The sequence below is a fragment of the Heterocephalus glaber genome, unplaced genomic scaffold (assembly GCF_053883595.1).
Source record: "Heterocephalus glaber isolate CG9 unplaced genomic scaffold, H.glaber_assembly_v1.0 deba00001606, whole genome shotgun sequence".
Classification (NCBI taxonomy): Eukaryota; Metazoa; Chordata; class Mammalia; order Rodentia; family Bathyergidae; genus Heterocephalus; species Heterocephalus glaber.
In genome coordinates, this window is record NW_028258377.1 from 33,890,466 (window position 1) to 33,912,140 (window position 21,675).

Sequence of the window (21,675 nt, forward strand, 5' to 3'; positions counted from 1 at the left end):
TTTTATTTTGCTCTTTAAATTACTTAGGCTTTGGGTCTCTCATATAAGAGAGACTATGCAATATTTAAGCACGTGTGTCTGATTTATTTCACTTAATATTATTGTCACAAGATCCATCCATTTTCCCACAAATGACTCAAATTTATCCTTTACAGCAAAGTACTAGTACTCCACTGTGCATAAATACTACCTTTTCTTTATCCATTCATCAGTTGATGGGCATATAGGCCACTTTAAAGATTTAGCTATTATGAGCTTTGCCACTATAAACATGGGTACGGATGTATCACCGTAACACAGTGTCTAACTCTGTTTTTTGGTACCAGGGATCGAACTCAGGACCTTGGGCTTGCAAGGAAGGCAGCGGAACCACTGAGCTAAATCCCTGGCCTGACAGTGTCTAACTCTTTCAAGGAAGATACCTGGAAACAGAACAGCTGGGTCAAAATGAATTTCTATTTTTAGTTTTTTAAGGAATCTCTATACTGATTTCCATAGTGGTTATACTAGATCACATTCTCAAAAGTTAAAAATTAGAAAAAAACGAGCTGGGGATGCAACTCGGTGCAAAGGCCATGGGTTCAATCCCCAGTACCACACACTATATCAATCAATCAATCAATCAATCAAAGTGCTCAAAAAGGGCTTAGAGCAGTGTTTTGCTGTAGGAGGTCTCAAGGCCTTTAACATTCATGATGATGAACTCTGATCACAGGACAAGGTGGGGAAAGACTGCAGGCAGCTGAGGGGCTGCCTGTCCCTGCATCGGCCACTGGCTCAGAGAGGTCTATCAATACCGAAAGTGCCAGGATCTCTAGGTCTATCCGAGACACGTGGCAGGAGGAAGGAGCTTCCAGGGAACGTGAGTGACCTGATTTCCTCATGTGGGTAAAGTGCCCAGATACCACTAAATGCAGAGAAAGAGAAGCCAGCCTCCTTGCACGCTGTGTATTTTCTGCCAACTTCCAGGATGTCAGGGCACCCAAGAAGCCCCTCACCTGGAAACAGGAAATGTTACAGCACGTTGTTAAAAATAAGCCCCAATAACTTCCCATTCATTACGTAAGAGCTGACTATGGACATCTCACCTGGGCCCAGGAGACTTGGCTGCTCTGGACCCCAAACTAACAGCTCCGTCTGCCCCTCCCTGGAATTCCTGCTGTTCCCACCCCATCCTTCTCAGCCTCCAGGACCAGCTGAGCAGCCTCTGGGAGACACCGCCGGGAACCAACTTGGTGAAGTACCTCCTTGTTCTTCACCACCCAGATCACAGTCTGAGTGTGCGTCAACCTGCTTCTCCTCAGCTGCTGCTTCTAACACGCACGTCCCATCAGACCGGTGCTTGTGGCTATGCTGTGCACCTTCAGTATCCCTGGTACTGTGTTTGGCACAGTAGGCTCTCAGTAATTGGTGACTGAATGCTGGGTGGCCTTTCACAAGTCACTGCTCCTCTCTGGGCTTCTGAATCCCCTTGAGTGAAATAAGTGGTAGAATGAGGTTCTGCTGGAAGTGCTTGGAGCTCTGGCTGTGGCTCTGTGACAAATGAACGTCTGGGCCTGGGGCCCAGGAGTGAGCTGTGTGCAGCCCACTGATTTAATTGGGCAGCGGATTCCTGGTCATCTAATGTCCTGCTGTCCCATGTGTGGGCACCGTGCTGTCAGGTTCCCAGATGATGCACTCACTGCCACCTGTTTGCCCATCTCACCTATCCCAGTAGAGAGGAATGTGGGCAGGCAGGGAGGCTGGGAAAGCCCAGAGACTGGAGGACTTGTCTTTTACTACCCTAAACCCAAGAGCTGGAATCTCCAAGAGATTTTATCAAACCTCTGGGGCAGAAGGGACTTCCAGGACACTCCGCCCAGCCCTCTACCTTAAACCTAACTGCCTCCAAACATTCTTCCACCTGGATTCCACTGGGAGCTTTAGAATAGGGGCCTCTCAGCCTATCAGGATGCTTATCTACCTGCAAATAGCATGTTTTAGAAAGTCCTTTCATCAGCAGTGTGAGGCAGTGTACCCTGGGGTGAAGGGCTGGGCTTCCAGCCAGGCGGCCTGCTTGGAATCTCAGCTTTGCAGCCCATGCTGTGTGAAATTCAACAAGCCATGAAACCTCTCTGTCCTCTGCTATCTCCTCTGCTGAACAGAGACAGCTCACACTGGGCTGTGGGGAGAAGCGCCAAGGTTGATGTATGCTAGAAGGGCAAGAAGTGCCTATTTCTGTGAACTGCCACCTACTGAGTGTTGTTTTCGGATCCCCCTGAACTCAGGATGTTCTCTGGGTTGGCTGGTTTGTAAAAAGGGACATCAAGGCCCAGCCCCCAAGAACACAGGGCTGTGGGTTCAGAAGGGTGGGCTCACTACTGGATGGGTAAACATTGGCTTCATCACCCTGAGCCTCAGGGTCCTCATTGGAAATAAGGGAGAGAATAATCCCCGTCCTGTTTCCTGTCATAGAACCGGCATGTAGATTTAATGAGAAATGGCCAAAAAGGCTTTGAAAAGTGAAAAATGCTACCGAAATGTGAGGGATGCATCTTATTCTGTTGGAGAACCCTCATTTCTTTCACTGAGGCACTTTGGCTTCTAAACAGCAGAAGAGCTAAACTCAATTTCTTTGGCAAAACGTGTTTTTTGGTGCTTGCTGTGACTGTGAAGCTAATCTCTTTAGAGTCTTAGAGGAACGAAGTGGGGGTCCGTGACGAGCCCTTAGGTATATTCCCACAGGGTGCAGATCTTGCTTTGGCTTGTGTCCGCCTGTTTGTTTACTGTCATAATTATTATTTTTCCAGTCTTTCTTCTCCAGCATCTGACCAGAAGGACCCAGGGGAGACACATTCACTGTGCAAATGTCAGCAGGACGCAGTTGTTCTGCACAATGGCAGGAGGTCTTGTGACCTCTGTCCAGTATGTGCCCTGCCATGCAAACCTACTGCTGGACGAGCCCCTAGACTCAGCCTTGTACAGATCAGGAATGGAAGCCCAGGGAGGGAAGGGACTCGCCCAGGGTCACACAGCTGGCTAATGGCAGAGCCTCAGTTAGGCAACACCAGGTCTCTTGACAACTATCTTATGAAATCTTGTACTTTCTGTAAATAAAGCTGATTGTGTATCAAAATCTTGTGAGTGACAGGAGTTTATAATTATTAAAACTCATTGAACTACACACTTTAAACTGTTACAGTATTTTGTGGTACATTCAACTTTATTTATTTATTTTCGAAATAGGGTCTCACTTTGTAGTTGGAGCTGCCCTTGAACTCACTATGTAGCCCAAGCTGGCCTCAAACTCAAGGAGATTCTCCTGCCTCAGCCTCTTGAGTGCTGAAATTATAGACATGTACTACCGCATCTGGCTCAACTTCATGGGAGTGTAGCTCATTGCCTAGCAGGCCTAGCATGGCCCTGGGTTCCATCCTCAAGACCACTACCGTCTCAGTCACTTTCTCATTGTTGGGACACAATATTCAAGAGATCCTCAACTTGAAGGGGGAGGGGTTTATTTTGGTTCATGGTTTTAGTCCACAGTTGGCTGGCTCCAAAGCAGGGCAGCACGCTGCTCGGCTCAGGGCAGCTGGGAAGCCGAGAATGTAAGAGGAGGATGTAGGAAGGGAGATACTGTGGACCCTTCTGGGTCACACTCCCATGATCAGCCTCTCCCCACAGCAAGGCTGCTTTGTTGCCCCATGATGCTTTGGGAACCATTTCAGGTCCAAACCATAATAACTACCAATAAATAAATAAAGACATGCCTGTCATCCTAGCACTGGGAGGCTGAGGCAGGAGGATTGCCATGAGTTTGAGGCCAGCTTTAAGTGAGACCCTGTCTCTAAACAAACAACAAACAAACAATAATAAAAGTAAAATAAAAAGTTTTTAAAATGATGTAGCTGAGTCCTACCTCATGAGGGGCTCGGCATCTAAGATCAGCAGGTAGGGCAAAAATGACGAACATTAGGGTCTCATGGGCTCGTGAAGAGCCTTTGGAAGGCACCCTGGAGGCACACGCCGTCAGTCTCTTGTGCAGTTCTCTGCTCATGTGCACCACCTTGCCACTCTCCAGAGGGTCCAGATTAAGAAGCTGGCTGGCGTGTAGAGCTCATGTTGTGAAAAAGGGTGTAAATCTGTAACAGTGATATTTAGTGTGCTGAGATGTACAGGAGGAGTCCAAGACTGAAAGGAAAGGCAGCTTCCAGCATCCTCCCACTTGGACACCCCCACACACACACACTCACGCTCATGATCTACCCTACTGTGGTTGTGTTTATCGGATCTCTAGAGCCAGAGTGTGTGATTTAGACATGCACGTAGGGTGCCTCTGATCCACTCCCTTTGTCACAGAGAGGTCCTGAGAACCTAACAGACTTCTACTGTGGGTTCCTGGCAGGTTGACCTAGATTCTGAGGCCACAGGCAGGGATCTGAGGGTGCCTGGAGCAGGCTGTGTGGATGAAGACCGGTGATCTTGTGGGACTCTGAAGAGGAAGAGGAAAGGGAAGGACCAGAAAGCAGAGGTGGGGGCTGGAGGAGAGCAGATATCTCATTCAAGAGGAGGGGCAGGGTGGGGAACAGGAGGAGAGTGAAGAGAAAGACACAGGTAGGTTGAGGAAGGTTTTGAGAAGGAGAAAGCAACTACCCAGGGTTGACCTGCTCCACTATCACAAAACTAATTCCTACCCTTCCATAAGTAAAACCTTCAAACATGAGCAGTGGAGGTGGGGAAGGCCAGTCTATACATAACAGAATGTGGGGCCGGAGATTTAGCTCAGTGGTTTTTGTCTCCTGTTGTGCAAGCCCAAGGATCCGAGTTCAATCCCTGGTACCAAACAAAACAAAACATAACAGAATGTGTTTCGGGGGTTCTTTTTGTAGTGCCGGAAATTGAACCCAGGACCTAAAAAAATGCTACGCGAGTGCTCTACCTCTGAGACAGAGGCCCAGCCCTTTTGGATTTTTAAAAATTGTATTTGAGATAGGGTCTTGATAAATTACTCAGACTGGCCTCAAACCTGCCTGCTGCCTCAGCTTCTCAAATAGCTGGGCTTACAGGCCTGCATCACCACACCCCAGCTTCAGAATATGTTTACGAGAGAAAATGTGATGTGTCAGGACAGTCTGTTAGTCATTCATGTATGAAAAGGGAAAATGCCACACTTCTGAGTAATCAAAGTGGATTGTTCTTTTAGTTCTCCGAATAGTCCCCCAAGAATTGCATTAAAACAATACATCTGCTCATCTCACATTCATTAGGATAGCCACTATAAAATAAACAAAACAACAAACAAAACCCCCAGAGACTAGCGAGCACTGACAAGGACATGGAGAAATGGGAATCTTTGTGCACTGATGATGGGGATATAAGATAGTGCAGCCACTGTAGTAAACAGTATGGAAGTTCTGCAAAAAATTATAAATAGAGCTGGCGACACTCATTTGTAATCCCAGCACTCTGGGAGGCCGAGGCAGGAGTGCTGCAAGTTCAGCTCAACCTGGGTAATTTAGCAACTTCACGAGACCCTGAGTAGATCAGTGCAAAGGCCCTGGATCCAATCCCCAGTATCGCATGCAGACGTGCACGCGCACACACACACACACACACACACACCTGACTACCACAGGATCCAGATCCAGCAATCCCACCCTGCTAGGTGTATATCCAAAGAGATTAAAGGCATCATATAGAAAAGAGACTTGTACATCTAGGTTTAGTGGCACTATTCAAAATACCAAAGAGGTAGAAACAACCCAAATATCCCTTGATGAATAAATAAACACAATGTGGTATATGCATACAATAAATAGCCACAAGAACGACAGAAATTCTAACACATTCTGCAACATGAATGTACCTTGAGGACATTAGGCTAAATGAAATTAGCCAGTAACCAAACTAATACTGTATGAGTCCATGTATATGATTTATCTGAAGCAGTTAAACGAATAGAGACAGAAGGTTAAATGGTAGTTGTAAGGGTAAGCTGCTTTTTGTTTGTTTGTTTTTGTTTTGTGGTGCTGGGGATCAAACCCAGGGCCTTGTGCATGCTAGACAGGAAACTATTTTTTAATGGTTACAAAATCTCAGTTTTACAAAATTGTTTTTGTAAATCTGTTTCATAATGATGTGAATATAATTAACACCACTCAACATATGCTTAAAAATGGTTAAGATGGTAAATTTTATATGTCTTACTATAATAAAAAATAAATAAAACAATTTTGAAAGAGCAATAAAAATACATTTACTGATAGATCCCACCTTATTCACTGAAAAACAGCTAGTTTAAAAATATCCTGCTCAAAATAAACCAACAATCAACAAATGGAATTATATCAAATTAAAAAGCTTCGGTACAGCAAAGGAAACAACCAAAAGAATCAAGAGACAACCTACAGAAGGGGAAAAAGGTTTTGCCAGCTACTCCTTGGACAGAGAACTGATATCTTAAATATATAAAGAACTAAAACAAAAATTAGCCCCTCAAAATAAAAGATTCAATCAAAAATGGGCAATGGAAATAAATAGATATTTCTCAAAAAAAAAAAAAAAGGTACAAATGGCCAATATGTACATGAAAAACTGTTCAGCGTCTTCGTCTTCGGCCATTAGAAAAATACAAATCAAAACAACATTGAGCTTCCATCTCACTTTGGAAGGAATGGCTATCACAAAGAACTCAAAACACAGTAAGTATTGGTCAGGTTGTAAGGAAAAAGGAACTCTTGTACATTGTTCACAGGAATGTAAACTAGTAAAACCACTATGGACATCGGTATAGAGATGCTGAAAAAAGACTAAAACTAGAAATTCCATTTGACCCAGCTACACATCTAGGCACCTTCCTCAAAGAGGTGAAGACCTCATATTAGTCACACACACACATACTCATGCTTATAGCAGCTGAATTTTGGAAGTGTCCATCCACAGATGAACAGATAAAGAACACATGGTACATATACACAATGGAGTACCAGCCATCTGTAGAAAAATGGATGTATCTTGAGTCCATAATGCTGAGTAAAACAAATCAGACACGGTCAGTTAAATATCGTAGGGTTTCTCTTATATGAGCAACCCAAGGTACAAATACTTTAAGGACCAAAATAAAAGACAGATAGTAGGAAATAGACAGACTTTGTGGAGAGGGGAAGGGGCTCTGGGGATAGGGGAAGATGAGAGGGAAGGGGCAGTAAAAAGGGTCAAGATGGCCGGGGATTTAGCGCAGTGGTGCTGCCACCTGCCGCGCAAGCGGAAGGTCCCGAGTTCAATCCCCGGTACCAAAAAAAAGGGTCATGATGCGGCATGTGTATATACTAATTCACCACGAGGAATGTACTTAGTATGTATCGCAGACATGTACTAGTAAAAAACTAAAAATAAATACATTTTAGAATGTTCAGTATGACCTTATCTTTGTCCTTTTCTATTCTAATACACATAAATTATTTTCATTAGGACACACCTCAAAAGATCACCAATATAAGCGCAAGGTCCCAAGTTCAATCCCTGGTACCAAAAAAAAAAAAAAAGATCACCAATAATTACTTCTGGGTGCTAATTTTGTTTGTTTGGCTGGTCTGTGTTCTCTTTTTTTATGGGAATATTTGCCACTTAGTAAAATAACGAAATTCACAGTGATTGCTAATCATTAATTTAAGATAGTAATATTTCCTGTGTAAGACAAGGCACTTGGGCTTTTTCTGAATTAGCTCATTTTCTTTGAGGTAGGTACAAGTATTAAGCTATTCTGAGGTGAGAAAACACGGGTCAGGTAGCATGTGCAAACTCACACGTGAATGTCAGTGTTCTGTTCAAACCCAGGCAGTCCTCCTCCACTCTGTCACTGACAGCCTGGCAGTGCTTCTAGGCCAACATGACACACCCACTTGTCATCCCGCGGGTCCTTTCAACAGCGCAACTACGATCTATGCTTTACTTAAGCTCATCATTAATACCCCTTCCTGATGGCTGTAGTGTACAGTATTTGTTGGAGATAAGACAAAGGCTAACTTTCTTCTAGAAGTCTCAAGTCACGTGACCTTCCAGGTGGGTCCAGACAGAGCCAACTGATGAGACAGTCCTGGGGAACCTGAGTGGGCTGGGATTGTGTACCATACTCAGGACACTCACCTTCTTTGTCTGTTTACCACCTCCGCCGTGCACTACAACCAACCAGGGTTTTTCTATTTTGTTTATTGTCTCAAGGAACTGGCTTTTTGATCCATTGTTCTTTGTTTTTTTTTTTTTTGGTCTCCATTTCATTAAGTTATGCTCCGATCTTTATAATTTCCTTCCTTGTACAAACTATCGATTTAGTTCTTTGTTTTCTAGGACCTTGAGATGCATCATTAGGTTATTTGTTTGGGCCCCTTCTGTTTTGCTGATATGCATTCACTGTTGAATTGCACAAGAACTTCAGGAAAGATCTAACATCAACACTCCTCAAACTCTTCAATGAAATCGAGAGGGAAGGAGTACTCCCAAAATCATTCCTAGAAGCTATCATCACCCTGATCCCAAAACCAGACAAGGAACGAACCAAAAAAGAGAACTATAGGCCAGTCTCTCATGAATACAGATGCAAAAATCCCCAACAAGATACTGGCAGATAGAATGCAACAAATCACCAAAAAGATCATACACCATGACCAAGAACAACCAGCTTCAACTGGAGGGGATGGCAATGTACAGACATGAAAGACTGTCAAATACGGTGATTGTAATATAATCTATCTCCAAAGAATGATTATGAGTATGTAATTAACACTTTGTATGCAGACATTTCTATCTCTGAGGAGCTGAGAGAGTCTCAGATTGTTTAAATATACATCATATTCACTGCTGGAGACAAAGTCTATGGCTTTAGAAGATAATTAAAATTCCTTCCCCTTTGGAATTAAGAAAATTGCCTGTGGGATGGATATTATACCCACCAGCTATATGAATAGATCTAAACCTGGGAACTCTGAACATGGGGCTGGAAAGACTCTCAAAGAGCAATCTGCCCCCAAAAGACAAATATCAAAAAAACGTAATTTCAATTTCAAATAACCTGTTCATGGAGAAATTATTAACCAATCACAGCATTCTTCGCCACAAAACCCGGACCTATTCTCAGGATCCTTCTCAGTGGAGAACTCTGAGTAGCCAATGCCAATTAATCAGAGTCACGTCCTGTTCACTATCCTGGAAGTTAGTCCACTCTCATCCCTCCAGTGTGACAGACAGAAGACTGACCTTCAGAGAGGTAAATTAACTCGACAAAAGTTACACAGTTAGAAATCCAAAGCTGAGGTTTCCAAGTTTTGTTTTCCCTTCATCTTCCCACCCCTGCCTCTTTGATCTGTTCATATTACACTTGGTAGATTATGTGGTTTACCGACAATTCCTCTCTTGAATTAGCTGATCAGAATGCCTCTATCAGTAATTTGCTGAAGGACAATCTGTCTATTGCTTAACTCCTTTCCACATCAGGTGTTTTCAAGACAAAAATGGAGATGGTGGTCTGAGTTCAGATTCTTGCCGCTCTTAATGGCAGGTCAGCTGCTCTTATGCAAAGTGAGTTGCTAATGAAATGTGTCTGCTTATGGGGAAAGGACCAGACCTCTGGAGAGCAACCTCTTAGGCAAGGTCCTGTGCCCCTACAGCAGGGGGTTGAGCGCTAGGGGTTGTACAAATGGAGTAGGACACTGGCTGGGGATGCTAAGGCTACTGGAGGCAAAGTGGCATTTAAGCAACACTTTGGAGATCAATAGGATTAAATGTTCCTGTTGACTGTAAAAATGATGCGTGGCTATTACAGTTATTGAGAGATGCAGAATGTCAAGAGGAAAAGTCACTCTTGTTTTCTTTACTCATCAACCATGTCAACTTTATATATATATATATATATATATATATATATATATATATATATATATATATATATGGGACTGAAGTCAAGGCCTTCACACTGAGCTACATCCCCAGGCTCTCACCTCTTTTTTTGAGACAGGGTCTCACTAAGTCAAAAAACTGCCCAGGTGGGGCTTGAACTTGCAACCTGTACCTCAATGTCTCAGAGTGCTGGGATGACAGGTGTGCACCAACACGCCTGGCTAACATTTTGTTCCTTTTTCTCTTTTGGTATCTTTGTACTCTATGCACAGGTACTTTTTTTCCTTCCTTTCACATTGTGATTAATCTAAACATATTATTTTAAATTTTGATTTTTAAAATGTTTCAATACATTATGTGGATGAGCCATAACCTAGTACATAATTCTGTTCAAAGGCATAACCAACAGAGATGCATACATACATATATTCACCCAAAGGCATACACAAACAGCAATTTGAATGATAGCCCCCAAATGAAAACATCTGAATATACATCAGTGAAATGGGTAAATTACAGTATATTCAAACACTGAAAGATAGCAATGAAAAGGAACTACAATGACACAGAGCAACAAGGATGAGCCGCATAAACATAACATTGAGCAAAAGAAGCCAGATACAAAAAAGAACACAGTGTATGATCCACTGATGTAAAATGCCAAACCAGGCAAAACTAACTTCGAATAGAAGATATCAGAACAGTGCTTACCCTGGGGACATGGTTAGTGAGTAGAAGGGAGTGTGGGGCACCCGGGTGAGGTGAAAACAGCATAAAATCCCAGTAAAAATTACTAAGGAGTTCTCAGCTTTCAGCTCGGAGGGGGCCCAGATGCAACTTTCTTTGGTTGTCCTGAATCCAGGTTTGTCTGACACCAGCCACCTCCACTTTGCTGCCCAAGTTTAACCCCAACGAGATTAGTGTTCCTGAGGTGCACCAGCAATGAGGTTGGCGCCAGGCCTACTCTGGCCCCCAGGATTAGTCTCCTGGGCCTGTCTTCAAAAAAAGTGGGTGATAGGGCTGGGGATTTAACTCAGTGGTTTCGCTGCCTGCTGCGCAAGCGCAAAGACCCGAGTTCGATCCCCGGTACCCAAAAAAAAAAAAAAGTGGGTGATGACATTGCCAAGGGTCTAGGAAGGTCTGAGGATTATAGTGTTGCTGACCACTCAAAACAGAGGCCCAGCCTGAGGTGGTGCCTTCTCCGACTCTTCTGCTAGTCTTGTGTGCGTCATTCATGAGATGTAGTCATGCAGATTGCCTGGGGCTGGATGGTTCAAGATGGCCTTTGCCGGTTTTTGATTTACAGTCTCTCCCAATCAGCCTCTTATTCCTGCTCCATTAAAAAGGATCTGGGCCCTTGAAATGTGTTTCCTTTGCCAGATAACAAGATATTCAGCTCTGTCAGTGGAGGTGCCGGAGAGGCGTTGGAGGAGGAAAGGGGTTTGGCTTCCTGGTCACAGTGTGCTTGCTCGTCAGGCTTCTGCAGTGTGAGCAGTCTTCAAGGCTCAGCTCTTGCAGCACAGACGCCTTCTCCAGCTTTAGATCCCCATAGTTATCGCTTCTCGGCCTTTTGGCTAAGATCAAGTGTAGATCCCTGTAGTGCATACCAGCCAGCAGCACCTGGCAGCCAACAGCTGCCCCAAGAATTTTTTTTTTTTTTTTTTTTTTGGTACCGGGGATCGAACTCAGGTCCTTGCACTTGCGCAGCAGGCAGTGAAACCACTGAGCTAAATCCCAGGCCCTGTGCCCCAAGAATTTTTGTCAATTGATTCTGTAGCAGTCTCCAAGTGAGACCTTACCCTATGAATGGCTCTCTCGGGCACCTAAAAGGGCACATTTTCAGCACCTTCCAGAGGATGACTTTAACCAAGTTCCACAGGCCTGGGGTGGCAACACCACAACTTCTGTCATTTAGTGAGTCACAGCCAAGAGCACCTACATCTCAGTCCTGAGGATGGACCTCCTTGGATGCTCTATGTCAGCCCCATGAGTAGCGGCTGGTCCTTAATCTGCTATTTCTATATTCTTTTTTTTTTTTTTTTGGTACCAGGGATCGAACTCAGGTCCTTGCGCTTGTGAAGCAGGCGGTGGAACCACTGAGCTAAATCCCCGGCCCTATTTTTATATTTTTTAGAGTTCTCTTATAAGTCAATCCTTCACTGTTTCAACCCTATTATAATGAATAATTCTTTACGTGAAATTTTCCCTGCTCAAAATATTATGTAGTTTCTCTGTCCTTGTTGGACCCAACAGATTCATCCCTCACTCACACTCCCTCACATATCTAGTAGTTGTTACTAGATGTAATCCCCCCACCTCTGTCCCTGTCTCCCCATCTCCAGCAGGATGGGTTCAACGAAGTTTCAGGGTCACTAAAAATGCAAGCCTGTTTGAGGTGAACGCTCAGATGTAAAAACATCATCTCAACCCATTCCTATTTGTAGCTCAGAGTAAGCCATAAGGCAGGCCAAGATTCAGAAGGGGAAAAAAACAGAACCCACCTCCTGATTGGAGGAATGGCAAAGTCATTGCAAGCGGATGTGAATAGGAGGAATTGTTCCTGTTCATCATTGTAAACAACCTATCACAAATTCTCAGCATCAGAATTATCAGAAACGCTGCTGTGGAAAGTAATCTTGGCCCTACTATAGAGCTGCTAAGTCCAAATATATGGAGTGGGATCTGAGAATTTAAAATTTTAACATTCTTTTCCTTCCTATCTCCTCAGTGATTCATATTCATATTAAAACCTGAGAACTATTAAACTCACATAACATTTATTCTCATTCATCATTTTGCAAGATTGCCTTCTGACTTTTATTATTTCTGTTGAGAAGGTACCAGTTTTGTTTTTGCTGCCTTCAAGATTTCCCCTTTACCTTTTGTTTTTAACAGTTACACTATAATGGGCCCTAGTTTAGTTTTTTCCTATTCATTCTACTTGGGGTTTAAAGTGATTCTTAATCTCTGACTATCATTAGGTACTGCGTATAGCTTCACTTCATTTCTTTTTTCTTGCCTTGGCTTTTCTCCTCTCCTTTCCCAATTCTCTTTCTATGGGACTTCAATTATACATATTTAGACATTTCACTATGTTCAGTGTGACTCTTTTCTGTGTTGCATGTGCTATAGTCTGGATACTTGCGACTGACTTGTCTTTTAGTTCATTGATTTTATGTTAAGCTGTGTTAATAGTCTGTAATATCTACCTAATTATTAACTTCAGTATTATATTTCAGGCTTAGAACTTTCATTTGATTCTTCTCAATAGACTCTAGTTCTCGGAAATTCATTTTTTCATTAAATTTTTGACTATATTAACCACATATGTTTTAAGTCCATATTTCATAATGCCAGTATCTGGATCTCCTATGCACCTGCTGCTATTTTTTTTTTTTCTTGGTTTTCAATGATTTGGTCTTGTCTACTGAGATGCCAGGTAAATCCTGATTACATGCCAGGTACGACATATGAGAAAATTATAAGAAAATGTGAGGCTTTTGATGGATATTACCTTCATTCAGAAAAAATTTTCTTTTGCTTCTTGTAGGGAAGTCCTAGAAGGGATTAAATTGTTTGCATGCTGGGCTTCAATTTTGCCAGGGCTGGTCTATTTCTAATTCACATTTATTCCTAGAGTGTTTTACTTTTAGGGCTGCAATCTAAAGCCTTGAATATTTATTAGGAATACTCTTCCTTTGTAGACACTGAAATCCAACTTTTATACACCAGTCTCACAGTATCACCAGCTCTTTGCCTTTCCTTGAGAAGCAGCATGTGCTCAGAGCAAGAAAGTGGCAGCTGAAAATGAGACTTATCCTCCTGAATTTCTCTTCTCTCTAATTTTGGTCCCTCAGGTTTTTGTTGCTTTTGTAACTCTATAATGCCTTCACATAGACACACACACTGACAAGTTTATTTTGTTCAGCTCTTTTAATAATTCCCAGTGAGAAGGTTAGTCTATAATTACTGGAAATGTAAAATACTTTCTCACTCAATATTTATTTATCTATTTTTGAAACAGAGTCTCACTATGTAGTTCAGCCTGGCCTTTAACTCTGTATGTAGTCCAGGCTAGCCTCGAACTTGTCCCAATCCCCCCACCTCAGCCTCCCAAGTACTGGGGTTACAGGCATGCACCACTACACCCAGTAATATTTATTTTATATATTTTCAGAGGCAGGAACTATGCCCTGTTCCTCTCTGTAGTACTATGGCCTCCCTTATTTCAAGTCTTCAAGGATGATAATTTATACATTTTAAAATTTCAAAATCTGAAGCTGTAGGCAGAAAAGGAATTACCTTTCTTTCTTTTTTTTTTTTTTTTTTGGTACCGGGGATCGAACTCAGGTCCTTGTGCTTGCAAGGCAGGCGGCGGAACCATTGAGCTAAGTCCCCGGCCCGAATTACCTTTCTATAGTCCTAGATATTGGACTCGGAGAAGACTTGCCCAAAGGTCCCCTGACTGGTCCACTAAGAAGTTGGTGAGCTGCCTGAGTTTTGAATCCAGAATCAGAACTGTGTTTTTCCCCACCCTGCCAGATTACACTATAATCGTTAAGAACATGGACTTGGTCCATGCAGATCTGAGTTTAAATGCCAGCTCTGTCCCTGTGTGGCCTTGGGTAGTTTCCATGAACTCTCAGAACTTGAGATTCTTCACCTGGTAAAACGAAGATGATAATAACAGGAGCTATTGAAGATAGGACTGCTGGGAAGACTGAGGCAATGTGAATATAGTGTGTGGCAGCGTAACTGGATCTGCATGTAGTTATAACAACTGCATGGAGTTATTATTTAAAGGAAGATTAGCATGGTGAACAAGAGGCCTGGTTCCAGCTTTCTTCCTATGTGTTTCAGAGGTATCACTGTAAACAGTGATCTCATCACCTTGCCCTTCCTGAAAGGATTCGGAAGGGATCCTGGTTTTTTTTAGGCAGGGCTCAGATACCCTCCCCCAGTCCTGCTGATAATCTCACATCACCAAGGCAGGTGAGGGGCAGGGTTGCCTTGACTGCTTAAGGGTCTTTGGGCCCTCCTGCCTGTATTGCCTCTTCTGAAGTCTTCCCTCCAGCCTGCCAGTTGGGGTTGGAGGGAGACTTAGCAGCCCTGTTGCTGGGAAAGCAGGCCTAAAAAGCCCCAAATCTCTGTCTCCTGCTTGTCCCCAAACAAATCTAATGGTAGAACAGTTAAAAACACACAATTCATACAAGACAGACTTGGGTTCAAATCCCAAATGCACTGCTTCTTAGTTATAGTGAAATCTTGGCTAAGTCCCTTCTTTTCCCAGTTTTCCATCTATATCATGGAGTTCATAACAGCACCTAGTAGTAAAACTATTTGAAAGATTAAATGAGGTGCAACATACGGCACCTCTTTTTCCTCCTGTCCCCCAACACATAAAAAAGAAGGAAGTGGTACAGCCATTACTAGAACATGAGTCTTCAGACTCTTCCTTTCCCCACCCTGCTTGATACCCCTAAAATTTCAGCACCCCTCAAATGACTCATACTTTCAGGTTAATGCAGTGCTTTCCCAACTTTTCCCTTCACAGTACATTTGGACTGGTGCCCCGGAGCTACTGTGAAGCTGTCTGAGCTGAAGGTGATTGTCCCAGCAGGGCTGGGGGTCCAGCTGCCCTCCCCTCCACCTGGCCAGTCATGGCTCAAGGGCTCTGACTTACATCGCAGCACACTTGTAACTTGTCATGTCCCCCCGCTGGGGACCTTGGGTTAAGGTGTTCACAATTCTTGGTAAGAGCCAACAGTCACACTGCCTAGCAGTGACACATTAACCCACTGTTTGTGAATCGGTCCCAGACAAGTTATTCAATCTCCTGGCAGAAGTCCAGATCTCTGAGTCCAGAACACGAAGACTGAAAAGAAAATCAGATGTTGGGTCCAGGCCAAACTTGGCCTCCAACTCATTGTGTAACCTTGGGCAAGTCATTCTGCTGCACTGGGCTTCATTTTCCTATCAAAAGCAGAAAGAACTCAAACCCGAGTCAAGATCCACGAGCTCCCTTCCAACTCTGACATTCTAAGAATCAGAGATTCTGTGACTTCTCCCTGCAGAATGCTTGGCTGCATCACGTTCCTGGTGACCTGATTCCAGTAAGCATGGTGAACGGTAGGCTTTCCCTGACTGTAGATGATAGCAACTGTCTCTGAAAATAACTCATCTGGCTCAGACAGAGGGCAGAGCCACACCTGTCCCCAGTCCACACTAATGGAACTCCTCTGAGTTTTCTGTTTGCTCAGCTTCCCCCCCCTTACCACACTAGCCTCAGGTAGAACAGCACTCCTAGTTCCCTACCTCTCCTTCTTGTGGCTCCCTGGAGTTGCATAATTGTCTGGGATAATGTAGAAGGCAGAGAAGACTTAGCAAAAGGAGCCCACCAGCCTCCCTGTAGGAGGAGACCAGGACACTGGGGACAGGGAGCAGGTGAGGAGGCTGGAGGCGAGTGATGTGGAGCATGGGTCTCTATACTCTGGAAGCCCCGGACTTGGCCTTGTGGGCAGTGAGGAGACACCAAGGACACTGCAGAAAAAAGTAGGATATGGTCAGAACTTGTGCCTCCATGGAGGCAGATGGAGCAGAGAATGATCGGGACTGTTACGGAAGTGTGGCCAACAATAATGACAAAGCAGAGGGGACAGGAAAGAGAAGGAATTTAGGAGGGGAATTGGCAGAGTGGGTGACTGGATGTCTAGCCACAATCTGAATGCATTGCTCACTTGATGACTGGGACAATGCTCTTATAGGATGGAAGAGTATCTGGTTTGCTGTTATGAGGAAAAAGGACCCAAGGGAGAAGGAAGAAAAGGATGTTAGGTATTAAAATTCCCTTGCTGGTGCTTTCTGCTTCTTAACAAATTTCTCTCATTTGGTCTTCTTACCATTCAGGCATTATTGTCTCTTGTTTTGCAGAAACATGTGGTAGTAACAGAACCAGGACCTCAAATCCAGGTTTGCTGACTCTTGGCCATGGAAGACTGCTTCCCTGAGACAGCTGGCAGGACGAGGGACAGGGAAGCTTGCCCAACTGAGTGGCTTCCACTTTCTCTCCCTGGACTCCCCCTCCCCCATCAAATGGTAAGGGCGACACATTCACTTCTCTTGGCTTTAGCTGGTGGGTCAAGCAGGGCCAGTGAAGATTTTCTACATTCAAACACAAACAGGGGAACTTTTAAGAAAAAATGGAATCTTACATGAATCACTGAAATGAACTCAAAGAGATAAGAGTCTTCTTAAGCTGACACAGAGATGGTGGACTCAAGGCTCTCCAGTTGTCCAGTGACCCTGCTTGCCCATAATCCCCCTCCTTCTGGCACCCTTCACAACACCTCCAGAGTCCCCAGGGTTCCTGGCAGACTCATATTTGAGGATCTTAGAGCAAGAGTTTTCAGATCCACAGGTAGAATTCAGGATGTCTCTAAACCTGAGTGGAGAACATTCCATCTTTATGTTCACTAAGCCCTAACTCAAGTTAAACATTTTGTTCCATGATGAAGGTAAGCCATGAACCCTAGAAACAACGAACCTCTGACTGTGTCACCAAGGGAAATCACAGATATTTTCATATCACATAACAGTCACTGTAAGTCTTTCAAAATATCATTTATGCTCAGCCCTATTTTAAAATTGCAATAGTTAATATATCTGCCACCAGACCTCATTTTTAATGCAGTAGGAAAGAAGCACATACACTACATCATAAACATTAAAAGATCTTGGTGACTGTATTTCCATATGATTGGTTTCCATTGTTGTCTTGTATATTCTATTTTATAGTTTTTATAGACATTCTGAGAAGGGTTCCACAGGCTTCACCAGATTGCCAGGTGGGTCCATGGCATCAAAATGGTTAAGATCCTTTGTCTAGGACTTCTCTTCCTGAAGAGAAGGAGTGGGGAGCCTGCTGAAGGCTGCCAAAAGAGGGTATTTAGGGCCCAGGATCCCCAGAGACCCCTCTGCTCCAGTGTGCACTCTCAGCCCAAGGAAAATGAGATGGGAAACTGGGGCAGGAGCAAGGGGACTCTGAGAAGTGGAGCAGAAGCCAATAGGCCAGGCTGGCAGGGCTCAGTCTAGTGGCACAGAACTGAATTCCTTCACCCCCACCTCTTCTATGCTCCCCAGGACTCCTGGGGCCAGGTCTGACTTCTTGCTTCAATCATCCCACATTCTCTCTCTCTCTCTCTCTCTCTCTCTCTCTCTCTCTCTCTCTCTCTCTCCCCCCTCAGTTTCTTCGCTGAGCGAAAACAGCAGAAGTAATACGGCTACAAATCAAGAGAAGCCCTGCTTCTGAATCTGCCTGTGTCCACCTGACCTTTCTGTGTGACTGTGGGCAAGTCGTCTTCCCACCCAGAGAGCAGTTTTGATATCTGCACAACCGGGAGGTTGGCCCGCTCAAGGGCAGCATGCTTCTGGCATTCCTACTGGAGTTTCCCCTTGCCATGTCCGCAGCAGACACTACCGGTCACAGGCTCTGGTTATTCCGCGCCTGTGTGCAGCTTCAGAAACCTTTTCAACACTACTGATGGACCAGAAATGGCCAATGAGATGAGACTGATTCATGAGTGTACTAAGCGATCTAAACTTAAAAGTACCACCCACGTTTCCACCTCTGATTTCCCATGGCTCCAAGGATCTGATCTGAGAACCCAAGGAAGACCCTGGACTGATGGTGAAGACTCGTAAAGAAGGCTATCTCTCACCTCTGACCTCTCAGCGGGGCTATACATTCTCTTGCATGCACTCTAGAGCAAAGATGGGGTCAGAATAGGACACCCAGATGCTGAAATCTCACACTCCCATGGGTCTATCAGGTCTACAGCAGAGAAAGGAAGAGATATGGGTAGAAATCAAAGTCTCTGGTCAGCGTTGGGAACTGATGTCCTACCGCAACTGGTGCCACCAGGACCTTCCTCTCCCCAACCACCCCATGTCATAAGGGCGATCAGGCAGTGATGGCAACAAAGTGAACAACTCCAGCTACCCCAAGATAATTTATGCCAACACAGCCACATGCCAACGTGTGGACTCACTATGTAGCCCGGGCTGGTCTCCAGCTCGTGGCAGTCCTCTTGCTTCAGCCTCCCCAGTACTGGGATTACAGGTGTGCACCTGGCCAAATGTTGTAGTGAGTTTAACACACCTAGCACAACTATTAGTACGCAACTATAGTAGGTACTTAATAACCGCAGCTACTCCACTAAAGCATCTCAAGCTTTGTTCATGGGGACAGGAGGGACCCCCCCCACCCCCACTGCACCCAAATGTATCCATCTCAAGGCCTGCAGGCGCAGCATGCATGAAGTTCTCACTCAGATACCCAATGCCGTCAAACATATTCACACACACCTTGCATCAACCCTCGGGAGGATTCTGAGATGCCAAGGCTGGTTACCAAGGAAAGGTGTTTAGGAGCCTCCCCTGGGGAGTAGCCGAAACTTTCCAGGGCTGTTGAGAACGGAGGCCTGCCCCACAGCAAGAGCCTCACTCACAGGACCCTACAGAGGTCAAAGAATTTGTGGACTTTCATGCCATTTGCTCCCGTTCACATGTTCACAAGCAAACACGCATGTGCACATGTCCCTAAATTCCCTCTTCCTGGAAACTGTCGGGGCTTTCACTCTACCTCACTCTCTCCCCTCGCCTCCCTTGGGAGGAAAGGCTGCCACAGTCCTTGAAATCAGCATTCCCTGAGATTTGTTTTCTTAGCAGGGAGCTGCAGGGGAGGAGAGAACAGGTTGGCTTAGGCTCAAACGACTGAACAGAAGGGGCTTTGAGAAGAAAAGTGACTTCTTCCCAAGTTCATCGGAGGTCCTGCCGTGGGGACTGGAATCCAAAGTGCCCGCCCTATCTCTGATCAGCCTGCTTCTCACACCACAGCCACATGCTGGGCCTGGGTTTCCCTCCCAAGAGTCATGAGAAAATTCCGTGCCTCACCGAGCTATTTTCTCCTTCTTTGGTTTATAGGATTCTACATTTTGAAAAGTTCTGATAAATGGTGGGTTTTTTAAAAAATGTAAAAGGATTTAAACAAACACCATCATGTTTCCATTAGAGTAATTCTTTCACCACATAATTACTAACCACAATTAAAGATCATAAAAGTCATCACACAGGTCACACTTTACAAAATGTTGATGACCTGATTTCATCAATTCTCAACTGCATTTTCTTAAACATCTTTGAATTTCTTTTAAAGTATGTGCAATCTAAGCTTTCCTAAAATATACTATACGGCCCTAAGAATAATCCCAGTAGGCAGGCACTGCCAAAATTATAATACCCATTTTGCAGCTGGGAAAACTGAATTTCAGAGACATTGAGCAACTTGCCTGAGGGCCACTAAGCTAGTCCGTGTGGAACCAGGGCTGCAGCCCAATTTCCAGATTCCCAGAACACGCCGGGTCCATCACATATTCCTGGCCTGTCAGTGTTGTACTCTAGTACAGAACCTGCCTGCTCAAACCACTGGCCAGCCGGGCCGTGGCCCAGGAGAGACCAGAGCAGATCTCAGCTGCCCCATCTCCAGCTCCACAGAGTGGGCCAGAGGTGGGGAAGGCCCTGGCGGGACTCCTGGGAGCCCCATATCTGATGTTTCCTTTCAAGAGCAGGTCCCGAGCATGAGGCAGGGCCACTAGACCAAAGCTCGACTTGGGGCAGCAGCCTATTTCCACCTGGTGCTCTCACAAACCCGCGGGAGGGACCCCTGGGGGCTCTCCACTTGGGGTCCCCATCCTCTGAATGTTCCTCACAAGCACTCTTTTTCTTCTCTTTTCAAAAGGTCAAATGAAAATCAAACATTGACTCTAGATAAGACCTCACAGACAGACTGAAACATCACATTTCCCTGCCTTTGGCAAAATTTGCATTGGCTCCACGCTTTCTTTGTTCCTGCTGACCAGAAAACACTGGCTGGCCACTACGGGGCGGGGTGGGGGGGACCCATTAGCAACTTACTGTGCAACGGGTGCAAAGCTTTCAGAACGAGGGGTGTGACAGGAAAATGCAAAAAGGGAAAGCAGACATAGGAATTGAGCTCCTCATTTTCCCAGAGAGGGCGTGTAAGGCTCAGAGCTGGAGTGACGCGGCCAAGGTCAGAGCAGGGCTAGAAGCAGCTGCCAAGCTCTCTGCCCCTCGGCAGAGGCATCATGCGCTGCCCACACTGGCCCCTTCTGAAGTTCAAGAGGCTGGAGGCATCAGGACTCACCGAGGTTGCTGACGTGGGTCAGGACAGGGTCCTGGCTTCCCCCTGTGGCCTGTGGACTCCTTCCCTGGGGCAACTGCCAAGGCCACGCTGTCTTTCCTCCCTGGGAGTCTGCCAGGGCAGCTAGGCATGGAGCCTCTCGGGAAGCGGGGCTCTGGGCCAGGTGAAAGAAGTCTCCCCAAAGAAAGCTCCCTCCAGGACACACAGTGACCAGGCCCTGGGCTCACGGTGCCTGTGGAGGGCTCAGTTACACCCAGGCTGCGTGCGAGTCTGTCTCCTGGCACAGTGGCTTGGGACCTCTCCAGGTTGCCAGGCGCATTTTCCAGTCAGCTGCTGGGTCCCTTTAAGAGAGCTGGCCCCTCTTATTGGCTGAGCAAGGCTCCTCCTACCTCTTTACCTGCACAGGTGACAGAAGCCGGGCTTAGGAACCCAGGTGAGTAAACAACCAGTGGACTCTGCCTCCTCCACAGCCTCAGAGCTGGGCCTCCTTTCCCTCCACGGCCACCCCATCTCCACCTCCAGAAGTAGCCTGGGAGCAAAGGAGGGAACACTGTAGGATGCTTAGTGCCGAGTAGATGACCGGCCTC

General features: G+C 45.2%; 1 protein-coding gene, 1 long non-coding RNA gene and 1 pseudogene across 5 annotated transcripts in view; 2 read left to right on the plus strand and 1 right to left on the minus strand.

The window, feature by feature from the left end:
* Positions 1–21,270, minus strand: part of Larp1 (La ribonucleoprotein 1, translational regulator) — an 86,331-nt gene extending 65,061 nt beyond the window's left edge. Inside the window, exon 1 of the mRNA XM_021240772.2 lies at positions 21,092–21,270. The gene's annotated coding sequence lies outside the window, so the exon portion shown is untranslated. The remainder of the gene's footprint in view (positions 1–21,091) is intronic.
* On the plus strand, positions 11,425–11,594 carry LOC147822995 (U2 spliceosomal RNA; annotated as a pseudogene).
* LOC106010868 (uncharacterized) lies at positions 15,077–20,793 on the plus strand. 4 transcript variants are annotated; one of them, XR_015444651.1, is made up of 4 exons: positions 15,077–15,983; positions 16,635–16,704; positions 16,801–16,965; positions 18,114–20,793. It is a non-coding gene; the product is annotated as an uncharacterized LOC106010868 (long non-coding RNA). The 4 variants fall into 4 exon arrangements; XR_015444650.1 differs by having other exon boundaries at positions 15,079–16,704; XR_001184577.3 differs by lacking the exon at positions 16,635–16,704 and having other exon boundaries at positions 15,080–15,999; positions 18,114–20,792.
* Positions 21,271–21,675: the final 405 nt, after the last annotated feature.